The sequence below is a fragment of the Dipteris shenzhenensis genome, chromosome 22 (genome assembly GCF_047967505.1).
Source record: "Dipteris shenzhenensis isolate YYH24624 ecotype China chromosome 22, Dip_SZ_1.0, whole genome shotgun sequence".
In the NCBI taxonomy this organism is placed as follows: Eukaryota; Viridiplantae; Streptophyta; class Polypodiopsida; order Gleicheniales; family Dipteridaceae; genus Dipteris; species Dipteris shenzhenensis.
The window spans coordinates 20,640,524-20,656,494 of NC_141617.1; positions in this window are offsets into that span (position 1 = coordinate 20,640,524).

Here is a 15,971-nt window from a genome sequence, read left to right on the forward strand (position 1 = left end):
ATATGCAAAATACTTTGCTGTGGTATTTTTATTTTTCCTTCTACCTCATATCCCATGCGCTTCTTTGATTTCTTTGCCCTTGAATGCCAAGACACTATGATTGTCTCCATCGAAACTTGTGAGACCGCTTCATCATTTGGGACCCACTCCTTCATTATACAATTAGTATACAATGTGTTGTTATCCATATTCTCCTTCCTGCCCTTTGGCTCATACCATACCGCTGTAAATGTTGTAGCTCTCCCTTGATCATCTCTTTGCACATCAACTACTTTTGCAACCGAAAACTTCACATTCTCATATTCATCATCCGATGGCCGAACCACAACAAAACAATCGACCTTTATATCTACTTGTGGCATAAACTCTCTCTTCTTCGGTCCACAATATGGATGTGGGAGTAATAATACAAATTCATTTTCAAAGACTGGAGCTGGGCGCAAATCGTTATGAACATTTGGCCAAAATATATTGCATTGTTGCTTGACATCCTTTGAGCCTCGCATTCTCTCAAGGTCCTTTATTAATTTTTGTGTCTTGTTAATTACAGCGGTAGTGTGTTCTCTCCAAGTAGGCTTCGAATCAGGATATCTTTGGAGCATTTCCTCTTTGTATGTATATAAATGCTTTTAATCCTTCTATTTCACAGTTAGACCTCTCATTGAATTCTTGTATAGGAGCCCATGTTGGATACCTTTCCTTGCTGGGAATTGAAGTTAAGAGACTGTAAGGTTCTTCAGGTTCCCATTTTATATCATGAGAATACTGTTGCCATTGCATTATGGGTTTTTCATCTTTTTAAAAAAAAAGGAAGTAGTGTGGATTGGTATGACCTGTCAATGCATCACCACCCGTTTGTATGAAAGGTAGAATGAAGCCCTTCCAATCATACATTCTTTCGAGCCTCTCACATACTGTACTTTCCTTACGACCACCAACTTGCCTGCCACATCTTCTTACCAAGTCATCTATTGTCTCCAAATCCTTGTATTTAAGCTCTCTTGAGACTGTGCTAAAAACCTGATCGATATCCTCATGTGTATGCCCCACATACAAAAATCCACATTCGACCTAATGAGCAACTAGCATGGAGCAGAATGCAAACATGAGTACATTCTTATTTTCTCACCAGCAATTATCAGCTTGTATTCTCAAAGTCGGTGGTAGGCGACCTTTTTCTGCATGTACATTGCGAATTGCCTTCATAATAGATGTTACAACTTGATTGCTATCATGTAGATGCAAGGAATCAATCCATATATCTGCAAAGAACTTAATTCCATGCACTAATACTCCACATAGATATGTCTTTAGAAAGTGCTTTCCTTGTAATTTAGGTGGAGTGGCAACAAAACGAGGCAATGTTGTTGTATTCTGACCCATGCCATCTACAATAACTTGGCACATGTAGTCATCGGGATGCGAAATAGCTTGCTCCTTCCAAAATGCATATTTTTGTTTGGAATGTCGAATAAAGTCATGATCAGATTTTTGGTTTTTTTTTGTATAATTCCCTTTGATTTGGACATGTTGCACTCTCAATCGCTTGCTTTAAATCATCACAAACATTGCACTTTGACATTTTTTGCATCCTTGGGATTTTAACATATCCAAAGTTCTTCTTCCAAAGAGTATACAAAAGTATGAGAAGAAGCTACAGCATCCCCTCTTTGCCTTTGCTTTTTTGCAATAGAGTCAAATACTTCAAGGTTTGTCAAGCCCATTGGAAGGTGCATTTCAGTGATTGCGTCACCATTAGGGAGTTTGGTAGATATATGGGGTTGAGGTAAAGCATTTTCATGTTTGAAGTCTTGCAAAATTACTGCTGCCCTGACAGTTGAGATTCTTGATTTGGACCTTCCTCTATTACCATGAATGCTAAATTTGTTGTCGCCCTTTGCCTTGGTGACTAAATCCCAATATGTACCATGGGATAATCCAATAATATTGCGATATGCCTTATTGCAAATCTTTTTTCCATTTACGAGAGGTTTTACCTTTTGTCTTGAACTTAGCCTTTTATTGCCATTCTGAAGAAAGCAAGAGAGACTTGTGAGCATGTATTCATTTCTTTCACTTCCTCTTCTTTGCCACATGTGCCCTCTACATTCCCTGATGTCTGCAAGATCAATGAATCGCATACATCTTCCTTTCAACATAGATATCCCAATGCATTTAACATGTTCTCCTCCTTCATTACTCTCTTCCTCTTTGGCTGCTTTTATGGATCTGCCTGGATTCGCTTTCTCTTCATGCATATGTATGACCATTTTCGTTCCTCGTGCACGTTGTTATTTGTATTTATGCACTTCTTCTCCTCACATTTGTTTGTAACCAAGCATCCATGATTGATCATTGCATCCTTGGCCATATCACAATCAAAGTTAAATACTGAATAATCCTCTGTTGATCTCATCCTCATTTTTAACATACTCTTAGGACCATTCAATGAATTCAATATTCTATGAGAGTATTGAGAACCTTGAAACTCTTCCACTCCTAAGAGAACATCGCTCATTGGGACATCTTGCATGGCTTTCACAAATCCACAAGCTTGATTGACACCAGGTTTGTTAATATGCATGAACTCATCCACACTTGACAAGACATTGCTATTGAAACCTTTGCCCTTCTCACTGTGCAAGAATTCATCCACCCCAGATAAGGCTTCGCTTCTAAAATCATTTTGCTTCTCGGAACCAATGAACTCATCCACTCTAGATAAGATGTCACTTCTATAATTGAGTACATTGAAATCATCCATGTTTGAAGTGATAGAGCCTGGCACATGGGCACACTTTTTAGGTCCTTTGATATTGTAGTATACCTTGTCTTTATCATTGAAAACCACGTGCCTCTTTCTCATGTTTAAAAATTGCATGCTCCATCTAATATTCTTTCCTACCTCATAGTAGGGATCACATAAGGATGTTATGTAATCTACCATACCATCATCAGTGACTTTTAGAATCCTCATCTGTGCAAATGACCATTGCTCCACTTGTTCAAATCCCAATACTTCACCTTTTGCTACAATCTTATTTGCAAATGATCTCATTTGTAAAATGTCCCCTATAGTAAAATCCAAGGTGGTGCACTTTGTATTCTTGATAATGTCTATTGCATAAGTCTCATCTTTGTCCCATGCTATAAATGATTTGTTGGATGTATTATAGGGCATAACATCTCCAAGTGTTTCCATATCTCCACATTTATACTTTAGCTCAACATGTGCGCTAAGAATCTTTAATACAGTAACTGCCACCTTATCTTCGCCAAGTCTTCGAAAGTGGCAAACTGAATTGGGATCACTATCATGGATTGTAGCAAATGCAACTACTTCTCTTTTGCTACATAAAATCACATCCATCCCTGGAACAAAATCTATAACCATCTCCTTTGTGAGAGTCCTTTGCAAGCAAGCTGCAGCAGCAACAATTACATAAATATTAGTCTCTTTTTAATAATCTACTCATTTATTATAATTTTTAATTAGTACTTAATTTATTGGTGTGAGAAGTTATCCGATCAAGTACTCATCAGATGGACATGCCACTTTGCATGCAGCTCAATAACACCTACATTGAGGTGCATGTAAAGTATTGTGCCCATCGGCTATGCTTTGCATGGTATATCACGCATTAAACACCGTTTGTGCCTCAGTGTCATACACAACCATAAAAAACACGGTCCTAGGTGTGTTATTCAAACAAGTAGTTATCAGATGGGGGCTCCACTTTGCACACAAGTTAGATATGCTTTGCATGGTCGATCACGCATTATACACCATTTTCCTCCTAATGATATGCACATCCGTAAAAAAAACACGCCCGTAGGTGTGTTATCTAACCAAGTACTTATCGGATGGGTGTGCCTCTTTGAAAACAAGTCAATACCACCTAGGTTGATGCATAGGAAAAGTATTGTGCCCATCAGATATGCTTTGCATGGTCGATCCAGCATTAAATACCATTTTTTCCTTAGTGTCATGCACATCCGTAAAAAAACACGCTGCCAGTCATGTTATTCGATCAAGTACTTATGGGATGGGCATGCCACTTTGCATGTAAGTCAATTCTACCTAATTTAAGGTGTGTGAAAATTATTGTACCCATCAGATATGCTTTTCATTGTCGATCAAGCATAAAATACCGTTTTTGCTGTGTCATGCACAACCATAAAAAAACACGGTCCTAGGTGTGTTATTCAAACAAGTACTTCTCAGATGGGGGCTCCACTTTGCATGCAAGTCCCCTTCAACTAGCTTGAGGTGCGTGCAAAGCATTGTGACCATCGGATATGCTTTTCATGGTCGATCATGCATTATACGCGCCATTTTTCCCCTAGTGATATGCACATCCGTAAAAAAGCACGCCCTTAGGTGTGTTATCTGACCAAGTACTTATCGAATAGGTGTGCCTCTTTGAGAACATGTTAATACCACCTAGGTTGAGGCATAGGAAAATTATTGTGCCCATCGGATATCCTTTGCATTGTCGATCGAGCATTAAATACCATTTTTGCTCTAGTGTCATGCACATCCGTAAAAAAACACACTGCTAGGTATGTTATCCAATCAAGTACTTATGGGATGGGCATGCCAATTTTCATGTAAGTTAATTCCACCTAATTGAAGGTGTGTGCAAAGTATTGTGCCCATCGGATATGCTTTGCATTGTCGATCAAGCATAAAACACCGTTTTTGCCTTAGTGTCATGCACAACCATAAAAAAACACGGTCCTAGGTGTTTATTCAAACAAGTACTTCTCAGATGGGGGCTCCACTTTGCACACAAGTTTGTTTAAACTAGGTTGAGGTGTGTGAAAATTATTGTGACCATCAGATATGCTTTGCATGGTGGATCATGCATTATCCACCGTTTTTCCAGTAGTGATATGCACATCCCCAAAAAAACACGCCCTTAGGTATGTTATCTGACCAAGTACTTATCGGATGGGTGTGCCTCTTTGAGAACATTTCAATACTACCTAGGTTGAGGTGTATGAGAATTATTTTTCCCATCGGATATCCTTTGCATGGTCGATCGATCGAGCATTAAATACTATTTTTGCTCGTGTCATGCACATCCATAAAAAAACACGCTACTAGGTATGTTATCCAATCAAGTACTTATGGGATGGGCGTGCCACTTTGCATGTAAGTCAATTCCACCTAGTTGAAGGTGTGTGCAAAGTATTGTGCCCATCAGATATGCTTTGCATTGTCGATCAAGCATAAAACACCGTTTTTGCCTTAGTATCATGCAAAACATGTCCTAGGTGTGTTATTCAAACAAGTACTTATCGGATGGGGGCTCCACTTTGCATGAAAGTCTATTTCAACTAGGTTGAGGTGCGTGCAAAGTATTGTGACCATCAGATATGCTTTGTATGGTCGATCACGCATTATACAACGTTTTTCCTATAGTGATATGCACATCCGCAAAAAAACACGCCCTTAGGTATGTTATCTGACCAAGTACTTATCGGATGGGTGTGCCTCTTTGAAAAAATGTCAATACCACCTAGGTTGAGGCATAGGAAAACTATTGTGCCCATCGGATATGCTTTGCATGGAATTAATTACCATTTTTTTCTTAGTGTCATGCACATCCGTAAAAAAATACGTTGCTAGGTATGTTATCCAATCAAGTACTTATGGGATGGTTGCGCCACTTTGCATGTAAGTCAATTACACCTAGTTTAAGGTGTGTGGAAAGTGTTATGCCCATCGGATATGCTTTGAATTGTCGATCAAGCATAAAACACCGTTTTTGCCTGTGTAATGCACAACCATAAAAAAACACGGTCCTAGGTGTGTTATTCAAACAAGTACTTATCGGATGGGGGCTCCACTTTGCACGCAAGTCTGTTTTAACTAGATTGAGGTGCATGCAAAGTATTTTGACCATTGGATATGCTTTGCATGGTCGATCACGCATTATACATTGTTTTTCCTATAGTGATATGCACATCCACAAAAAAAATGCCCTTAGGTATGTTATCTGACCAAGTACTTATCGGATGGGTTTGCCTCTTTAAAAACATGTTAATACCACCTAGATTGAGGCGTAGGAAAAGTATTGTGCCCATTGGATATGCTTTGCATAGTCGATCGAGCATTAATTACCACTTTTGCCTTAGTGTCATGCACATCCGTTAAAAAACACGCTGCTAGGTATGTTATCCGATCAAGTACTTATGGGATGGGAATGCCACTTTGCATGTAAGTCAATTCCACCTAGTTTAAGGTGTGTGCAAAGTGTTATGCCGATAGGATATGCTTTGCATTGTCGATCAAGCATAAAACACCATTTTTGCCTTAGTGTAATCCACAACCATAAAAAAACATGATAGTAGAAAGACGATAGTCGATGTTTGTAAATGGTTATAGCCTTTACATTTACATGGTGTGTGAGTCCTACTTATGGCATATCATGAGATGTAAGTATCATGGCAACCTTTATTTTCATCTTATACTGGCAACATTATGTTAAATAATAATGGTTCTTAATTATTCGTGTAGGGAACATTGGAGTCTTGAGGTTTGGGACCTTGAAGACAACTATTGTTGGTTTGTCAACTCGATTGCAGGCTTTCATAGATCAGTGCAAACGTAAGTATTCTATTAATCTATTGTTACTTCTATATTATGTACCTTATGTAATAGACACACTAAGTTTTTTTAATATGTCATGATGAGCAGGTCGATTGAGAAGTTGGTATCTGCTATCTGAGAAATAGGACAGTACAAAGACTCGCTAGACTTCCAAAAGCATTTAGTAGTAGAGCAGAAAGATGGGTGTAGTTGTGGGTGGAGACTTGCCTATAACTGCATGTTGACTTTCAAAGAAATTTTCTCACTTAAGCCACAGGTCTCATCAGAAGACTCTTTGGAGCTCAAATATTCAGAGGAGGATATACAATTGTTTAGGGCTGAAATCATTCGAGACCTAATTGCTGCCATTAGAATACAACATGCAACTGAAGCAATATGAGAGCTTGCATTTAAGGAAGAGGAGACTGAGTCTACTGTGAAAGCACTACACACTACAGAAGAAGTAGAGACTTAGTGTACACCTACAGCACCACAGCCTCCACTGGAAGCATCAGAAGAGTTGCCACAACCTCCGCTTGCTTTTAAGGAAGAGGATACTGAGTCTACTCCAAAAGCACTACATACTACAGAAGAAGTAGAGACTGAGTGTACATCTAGAGCACCACAACCTCCTTTGGAAGCATCAGAAGAGTTGCCATAGTCTCCACTAGAAGCATTAGAAGAGTTGTGATGCATGTATGATGTTGTGTTTGTATATATGCATGAGGAGCATATTTTCATGATGTTGTTTATTCCATGAATATTACGGTTGACATTTATTTGTTGCAATGTATGAATCATGATGTTGTTTTTGTTGACTATACACCAATTTGTGACTTACTACTTAAGTGGCATTTAGTCATGATATTTATATATTTATTTCATGCACACAATTTTATGATATGAATGTGTGATGATGTGAAAGAGCTTTTCGAGAAACACCGACTAGAGCTCTTGGTTTGATGCAGAGGAAGGACATTCCCATTAAAGGGGTGTGATGGAATGTAATGCTCAGCCCTTCTTCGATTCACCAGAATCATCATCTTGAGGGAAGGCCTACTTCATGATGTTGATCTTAAGGGAAGGTGTTGAGAGTTCATGCTCAAGATCATGTGATCATGTGTGCATAGCACCATCATGTGATCATATGTGCATAGCACTAACCCAATAGAGTGCTATAAAGGAAAGGGTTAGATCCCTTAACCCTAACCCTAAATGGGTTTGTATATATTCTATTTTTCAACTAAATCTAGTGTATAGTTAGTCATTTGTGGTGTGCTCTCTAGCTATGCCCTCTCTCCTCATCTCCACTCTTCTCCTCTCTCCTCTTCATATTTTGTCATGTTGTGAGATAGAGAGAAAGTTAGAGATGTAACATTCAACCAGGGCCTATGATGCTCTTTAGCTCTCAAAGTTGTTTATCCATGTGCATAAGTAGTTGAAAATGCAATATCCCGGTTAGTGCCCATTCTAGTTCCTACTTCATGCAATTTGGGACCTTTGGTGTGAAAATTGTGCTATAATCCAAAACATATGTGAGGGGTGGATCTCACAGCTCCAAGAGTATTTAGTAGAAAATTGTCCTTAAATCATTAAGGTCAACTACAATCGAGATTCTTGCTCCTCTTATGGTTCCACTTACTTAACAATTATAACTAGGCTTGGTGTTCCGAAAAGTCCTCAATTGTTATCTTTCATTTGGGAAGGACCATAGTAAATCTTTCCTTCATATCAGGTGACAACTTGTTTTTAACAATAATAATTGTTTTTCATATATGACCTAAATCACAAAAAATCCCAAGTTCCTTCCCATAGGAAAAGGAGAACAAAAAGATTCTAAGTTTTTGACTTGATCTAAAGCACAGATGCTTCACTCACATCAAATGACTCACTAATGTATTGGTAAATAATGTAACATTTTGGACAAAAAGGTTTATACTCATACCAATATGGTAACAAATAGCACAAGTGTATAATAAGGAAGGAATACTTTTAGGATTGATTTTATGTGGTGATAAGATGATTCTTATTTTAGGCTGAAGCACCATAGCTTAAATGTGGTATAGACAAGGAAAATGGACACTTTATACTAAGTAGATTTAAGACTGAATAGTATGAGTAGGGAATGATATTCACATCAAACCCTTTCCCTTCCTGTTCTCTTCTCTTTAACACCTATTTCATTAATTTTGAACTGGTGCACTGTCCAAATTCGTTTTGTGAGATAATTTTGGATAAAGCATTTAAAAAAAAGAGGCTCTTATAAAACAAAACTTTGAGTCAAAAAGTAAGATTTTAAAAAATCAAATTAGAAAAAATGACGTGACATGTTATTAAAACTAAAGTACATTAAAAAAAGAGGACATCACATTGTTAAAAGAGACAAAAAGTAAGATTTTAAAAAATCAAATTAGAAAAAATGGCGTGACATGTTATTAAAACTAGAGTACATTTAAAAAAAATCGTGACACATTTGTACAAGAAGTAGATCATATAACTCAAAGCCATATGGTGTCAAAAAACACCTTCCATCAGCTTAGCCTAGAAGATCTCATCTTTGTCTCTCTTGTCTATTACAACTTTACATTAGAGAACTAAAAAGTCTTTGTGGAACTGTAGTTTCATTTCTTGTCTATTACAGTTACTTTAGAAAACACATAAGTCTCTATGGAATTAAATTTCCATCACTTGACTATTACATCATTAGAGAGAGCATATGTCCTTGAAAGTGCCTACTATGGCATTGGCTTCATGAAAACAAGCAGACTTTAAACCTGCAGGCCATGCTTAACCAGGGTTGGCATCGCAAATCTCCTCATAGACTCTCCTCACAACCTGTTTCGAATCTTCCACCAACTTGTAAGCATTCAATAACTCTTCTTTTCTCTCTTGGCTTTCCTCATCTTCACCATTTTTTTCAATACAGCTTCTAGCCACCGCCATATCCTGTATGAAAATTTAACTCGTTAGCATAAGAAGTAAGTGATTAAAAGAAGCGAAAAAGAAAGCTAGGGATATTCACCTCTTCTGCTGAGTTCAAATCAAGCAACCATGTGCATAACATATCCTCCTCGAATGATTTTCCCTTCATTGGTCCATACAAAAGGGATCTAAGACAGAATTTGAGTTTAGTAAATGAAGTCATGTAGTAACTAGTCATTGTCTTAGAGGGAAAGTGGGAGAAGGAGAGTGAGGGAGTGATAGCGAGGGATGCACAGTGAGACTCCCCTCCTTCAAGAGTGATAGAAAGTGAGGGAAGACGTAAAGTGAAAGATGAATACAAGTTAATCAGAAGGACTAGGATGTAAGAAATAAGAGAGTGTTTGTGGAAGGACTAGGATGGAAGAATACAAGTGCACTAAGGCACGATGTGTTCACTATGATAAGGATAAGGGTTGGAATAAAGTGAGTGAAGCATTGGGAATGCTCTACTTTAAGTGAGTGGAGATTGTCCAACTGAATAAAATTTTGCAGAGCATTGGGAATGCTGTACTTTAAGTGAGTGGAGCATTGGGAATTGATACTTTGGAGTGAAATATATTACAAATATTACATCATCACATATTCATATCAAAATTCTCATCACACAAGGTTATATTTCCAAATACAAGTAGAGGAGCACAAAAAGGTAGGAAAAGTACAGACAAGATGCGAGCGAGAAGACTGGCTCAAGCGACTGATCAGACTAGATGAGTAGATAATGGCCTTGACCCAAGATGCTTAGGACCCTCACCCCCCCTCCCCCCCCTGGTCTACTCATCAACAGCCAAAAGTTGCTCAAGGACAAACCCCTCTCCAAGCCCCCTTTTCCCAGAATTTGTACCAATAGGCCATGGAGAATTGTACATTAACTTCATACAACTCCACTGAAGGGTACAGGAATTTGATCCGTCGTGATAAGCAACCTCAATATAAAGGAGATGGCCTTCTTGCAGTCAATCAAAGCTCTGATGATAGTAGCATATAATGTTCTGTGTCGGCATCAGGAGCCTTTCAGACTACAACACTAGGAGATACTCCAAACCTTTGGCCAGCTCAAACAAACAATGGTTGCTACAAAAAGAGCATGTGGACCGCTTGGTATTGGAAGCATTGGGACTATAATCAGTTGAAATTGGCAAGAAGATCAAGAAGGAGCTATTACAAACTCAAGAGGCCCTAGCAACAGAATGATCATGAACAAATAGCCTCCAAGCCAACGTCAAAGCATTGACAAAACAAGCAACTCTCAATCAACAACAGCATGCCCAGGTCATGGAGCAGAATTAGGCATTAGAGCTACATGTCCAACAACAAGCCGCCATAATAGGGCAACTCTATGCAGTTGCCTAGCCAAGAGATTTGTGGCGACTTGTCCACTACTTTCTATTTGAAGATCTATTTGAAGAGTGCTTTACATGTGCTTTGCATGTTCTTTGGCAGAGCTTTACATGTGCTTTGGTAGTGCTTTGCATGTGCTTTACATGTGATTTGCATGTGCTTGTTACTCCTTTGAATGTGCCTGTTACTGCTTTGGCAGTGCTTTATGACTGCTTGTCCTTTTCTTGACTACTTTATGAGTGCTTTTCCACTACTTTCCACTTGTAATGTGCTTTGCATGGTTTGTGGCAACTTGTCCACTGCTTTCTATTTGAACAGTGATTTACATGTTCTTTGCATGTTCTTTGGTAGAGCTTTACATGTGCTTTGGTAGTGCTTTGCATGTGCTTTACGTGTGCTTTGCATGTGCTTGTTACTGCTTGCATGTGCTTAACTGCTTTGGTAGTGCTTTATGACTGCTTGACCTTTTCTTGACTGCTTTATTAGTTCTTTTCCACTACTTTCCACTTGTAATGTGCTTTGCATGATTTGTGGCACCTTGTCCATTGGTTTCTATTTGAAGAGTGCTTTATAGGTGCTTTGCATGTGCTTTGATAGTGCTTTGCATGTGCTTTACATGTCCTTTGCGTGTTCTTGTTATACTACTTTGCATCTGTTTGTTTACTGCTTTGGTAGTGCTTTATGACTGCTTCTCCTTTTCTTGATTGCTTTATGAGTGCTTTTCCACTGCTTTCCACTTGGAAAGTGCTTTGCATTATTTGTGGCAACTTGTCTACTGCTTTCTATTTGAAGAGTGCTTTACACAAGTGCTTTGCATGTGCTTTGGAAGAGCTTTGCATGTGCTCTGGCAGTGCTTTACATGTCATTTGCATGTGCTTTGTTACTACTTTGCATGTGCTTGTTACTGCTTTGGCAGTGCTTTATGACTGCTTGTCCTTTTCTTGATTGCTTTATGAGTGCTTTTCCACTGCTTTCCACTTGTAAAGTGCTTTGCATGATTTGTGGCAACTTGTTCACTGCTTTCTATTTGAAGAGTGCTTTACACAAGTGCTTTGCATGTGGAAGAGCTTTGCATGTGCTTTGGCAGTGCTTTACATGTGCTTTACATGTCCTTTGCATGTGCTTGTTACTACTTTGCATCTGCTTACTGCTTTGGCAGTGCTTTATGAACTGCTTGTCCTTTTCTTGACTGCTTTATGAGTGCTTTTCCACTGCTTTCTACTTGTAATGTTCTTTGCATGAAAATACAAGTTCTCTGTATGTGTTTTGTGACTGCTTTACAAGTTCTCAGTATGTCCATGGAGTGCTTTACATATGTGCTATGACTTCTATCCATATAGTGATTTCTATCCATGATTTCTATCCAATTGTGCTCCCTTTGTTTTGTGCACCAGCATAGGTTGAGTTCTTCCAACGATTCAAGGAAAAATTCTGAGAGATCAGGATTTAGCAGCACTCGTTTGAGTGCTTGAAGCCCTATTTCGTTCAAAAGTTGAAGCAGAGGTACACATGCTGCTGCATTTATCATGTGCAAATGTGTTTTTTGAAGGATGCAGTCAACCAACTGAGGATCCAGCCTTTTGGGATTCATGGAGCATGCTGCAACTTTGATTGTAAAGTATTTGGAAATAACACAAGGGAGTCTGGTTGCAAAGCTATTCATCAGCATGCTAACATGGGTGTCACTAGTCTTTGGAATTCTATGTTGTGCCCCAAACCTCTTAAAGCTTGCTACCACCATCGTGGGTGTCTATCTTCTACTTGTTTGATTTAAGCATTTGATGAAAAATAAATATGTCTACTTTGAAGATCTTACATCAACAAAGGGGATGAGCTCCCCATCTCTATACAGCATGTTCAAGAGTGCCTCCATATAATTTTGGCTCCATTTTGGTACTGTTATGGATAAATTTGACCAAAGTAAAAAGGCATAAATATGAGTGTGTGCTTGTATGTGTGGCAATAGTATAATAAAATATGGAGTACATAGGGCCCAGCGTTGAGGTGGCAGGGCATGCCCATGTGCCACCCTTCCACGTAAGAGGACCCATAAGGTGTGTTGTACATAATCCATGGTAGTAATATTATAAAATGTTAAGGTGGCATGGCTCCTCCATGTGCCACCCCTCCACCTAGGCGGTCCCATGCCTGCATTTAGTGAGATATGGCCCAAAGTCCATGGGAGAAGTACTATAAAATAGGTGGAGATGGATATTATATTGGGTTATTCCCTCCATGTAGGATAGGCCCATGTGGGAGAGGTGTAGATAGTCCAAGAATGCAAGTTAAATAATGGGGAAAGTAGGATGAGGTGGCAAGATTCCTTGTGCCAACCCTCCACTTGTCCTCCTAGATGTTTGAACGTATTATAAAATTGGGAAGAGACCAAGGGAGTATCATAGACTTGGGATATGGGAGTTGATATATGTGGAAAATTGTGGCCAAGCATTATCGCACACAATTTAGAGTGCGTAACCGCCCAGCCCACATGGGAGACTCTTCCACACACACCATGCATGTGGGAGGATGCTTTTATTGGGAGAGACCCCCTCACTTGGCTATAAAAGGAGGGGGCTATTCCTTAATGAGACACGCTCATTCTTGTAAAGCCACCTAGCTAGTACTTTGATATTTCCCCCATCCTTCCTTTCAAATAAAGCATGACCCTCTTCCCTTGATGTCTCCATCTCTACATTCCTCCACCCATGTACATACTCCTCTTTCCCCTCTCCCTCTCCCCTTGTGCCATAGTCTCCCTCTTCTTTCCCTCCTCTCTTAATCCCTTTTCCCCACCCATGTTAACGCTCCTCCCCTCACATTCCCTATTCCTGGCCCTCGAACGTTGCCATACCTATCCTCTAGCCTCTTGTCTTGATTTCTTTTCTAGCTAATAGAAATGGTGTGGCTACTGGGATTCGAGCCCATGTCTCCACGGCTAGTGGTGTAAAATCTGTTACTCCTACGACTGGGTGCGGCTCTGCGGCCTCTTCCGTGTGCAGTTCTCTACTTTTGCACCTCCAAACTGCGTGCCTTCCTTATCTCTATGGCTGCAAAACCTCCTTGCTTCTACACTTCCAGTCTGCCTGCTTTCTGCTCGCGGTTCCTACGTATATTCTAGCTGGCGAATCTTCTGCTCATACCGGTCGCATCTACAAAACTGTAACATCCGTGCTCCCTCGGAGTTCTTGTGCACGCATTCGCGCGTCTACTGTGTACACCCATGCGCATCATGGACAAATCGCGACAATTTTTCGGGCTCCTGCATCTTCTGGTCGCAGGTAGTTTTTTTGGGCTTCTGCAAAACTGTAATAGATCCTGTGCCGCCCCTCTCTCTTCTCTTCCTCTTCTTCTTCTTCTCCTTCTCATTCTCTTTCTCTTCCTTCTCCTCTCCTCTCCTCTCTTTTTATTAAAGAGTGGGATTTGAACCCAAGACCTCCCCCTTCATGACTTATCATTGGGCCAGCAGATAAGAAGTGATGAAAATGTAATGATATTGCTTATATATTGAAATCCCATGAATTGTAACTCTCTAACCGTGGGGAGTTTTCACATGCTGTAAAAAGAAAAAGTACTTCATTTCATGTGCTCTACTTATATCTCCTACTAGATCGCAGATTCTGAACTTTTTAAAGTTCACTTCACGGACGCACGCCACACGAGGAGGGTAGATATTTATGTCACTTCTCAACGAGTTCAAGGATTTGGTGCCTAGTCCTCCGCACCTTACGGCTACCAACGGGTGAGATCTCTTTCTTGATCTTCATGTTGATCTTCAACAAATTATTGTACAGTGCATTGCTCAAGGAGACGACGGGTGGGATGATTCAAGGTGAGAAACTAGTGATACACTGGGAGGACTTTGATTTCAATTCTACTCATTGTGCAGTGATCGAGCTACTTGCTACTTCGGAGGTAATTAAAAGGGTGTCCTTCGAAGGGTGGGATGCCCCCCAAGCTTGGGGGGAGATTTGGCACATCTGCTTATTAATTCCTGTGGATAAGCTTGTCTTGAATGGTTTATTCTCAATCTCACTACAAAGGTTTCTAAGGCTCAACTATGGTTGGTAATGTTTTGACCAAGGAATCCCTTTGTACCTAATCAACCCTTTGTGCCTCATTTTGAGCTTCAAGTTGTAATTCTTTTTGGTCTAAAGATAAACTATCAACAAAGGATTGCAAGCTTATTTGGTGCTGAACGTTTGGCTCAAGTATTGAATTCTCCCCACCCTCTCCTTCTACCTATCTTGGACTACCGAGAAACTTGGGATGTCTGGATTTTAGTCTTGGTGTGATGACATCTTGGATCCTTCAATTTGATGGAGCTTACAAACCTTCGACCAAGGCTACTGGCATGGGTGTGAAGCTCACTTCACCGGGTGGTGAGGAGTATTGTTATAGCAAGTCTGCACCTGCAAGTACTTGCAACCAAGCTGAGTACTCGGCACTCATTTTTGGGCTACAAAAGGCACAAGAACATCACGTCAAGCAACTTGAGGTGCAAGGAGATTCTCAACTAGTGTGTGAACAGGTTAGTGGAAGGTGGAAGGTGCGGAGCAAAGGCTTGGTTCCACGACATTAACAAGCATTGGAACTTTGCAACCAATTTGAAGAGCTAAAAATTCAGCATATCCCTTGAGCTCAAAATTTAGTTGCTGATTTCTTGGCACGTGAAGCTTGTACTTCAATCACTCATGAAACAAGTGGAAGCACTGCCCCAACAAAGCTGTAAGCCACAAATGGGGGTGATCATTTGTAAGGAATGCAAAGGTTGTGGTCATCATGAAACTAAGTGTTGTGCATATTTGATACGAGTTCACCGACTTCGGAACATCATCAGAAAGGTCCTTAAGGACATTGCTCAAAAGAAGGATGCCAGACCGCACACCCCTTGAAGAAATAGCATGGCGACTACAAGAATTGAAAGAAGCTGAAGGTGATGTGCAAGTCCTCCAACTATTGACATTTGTCATGGCATTCTTGTTTGCCTTGATGAACAACCTCATACAGCACCATGTCTCTAACCCTCGCTTGTAAAGATGGATGCAATGTCATG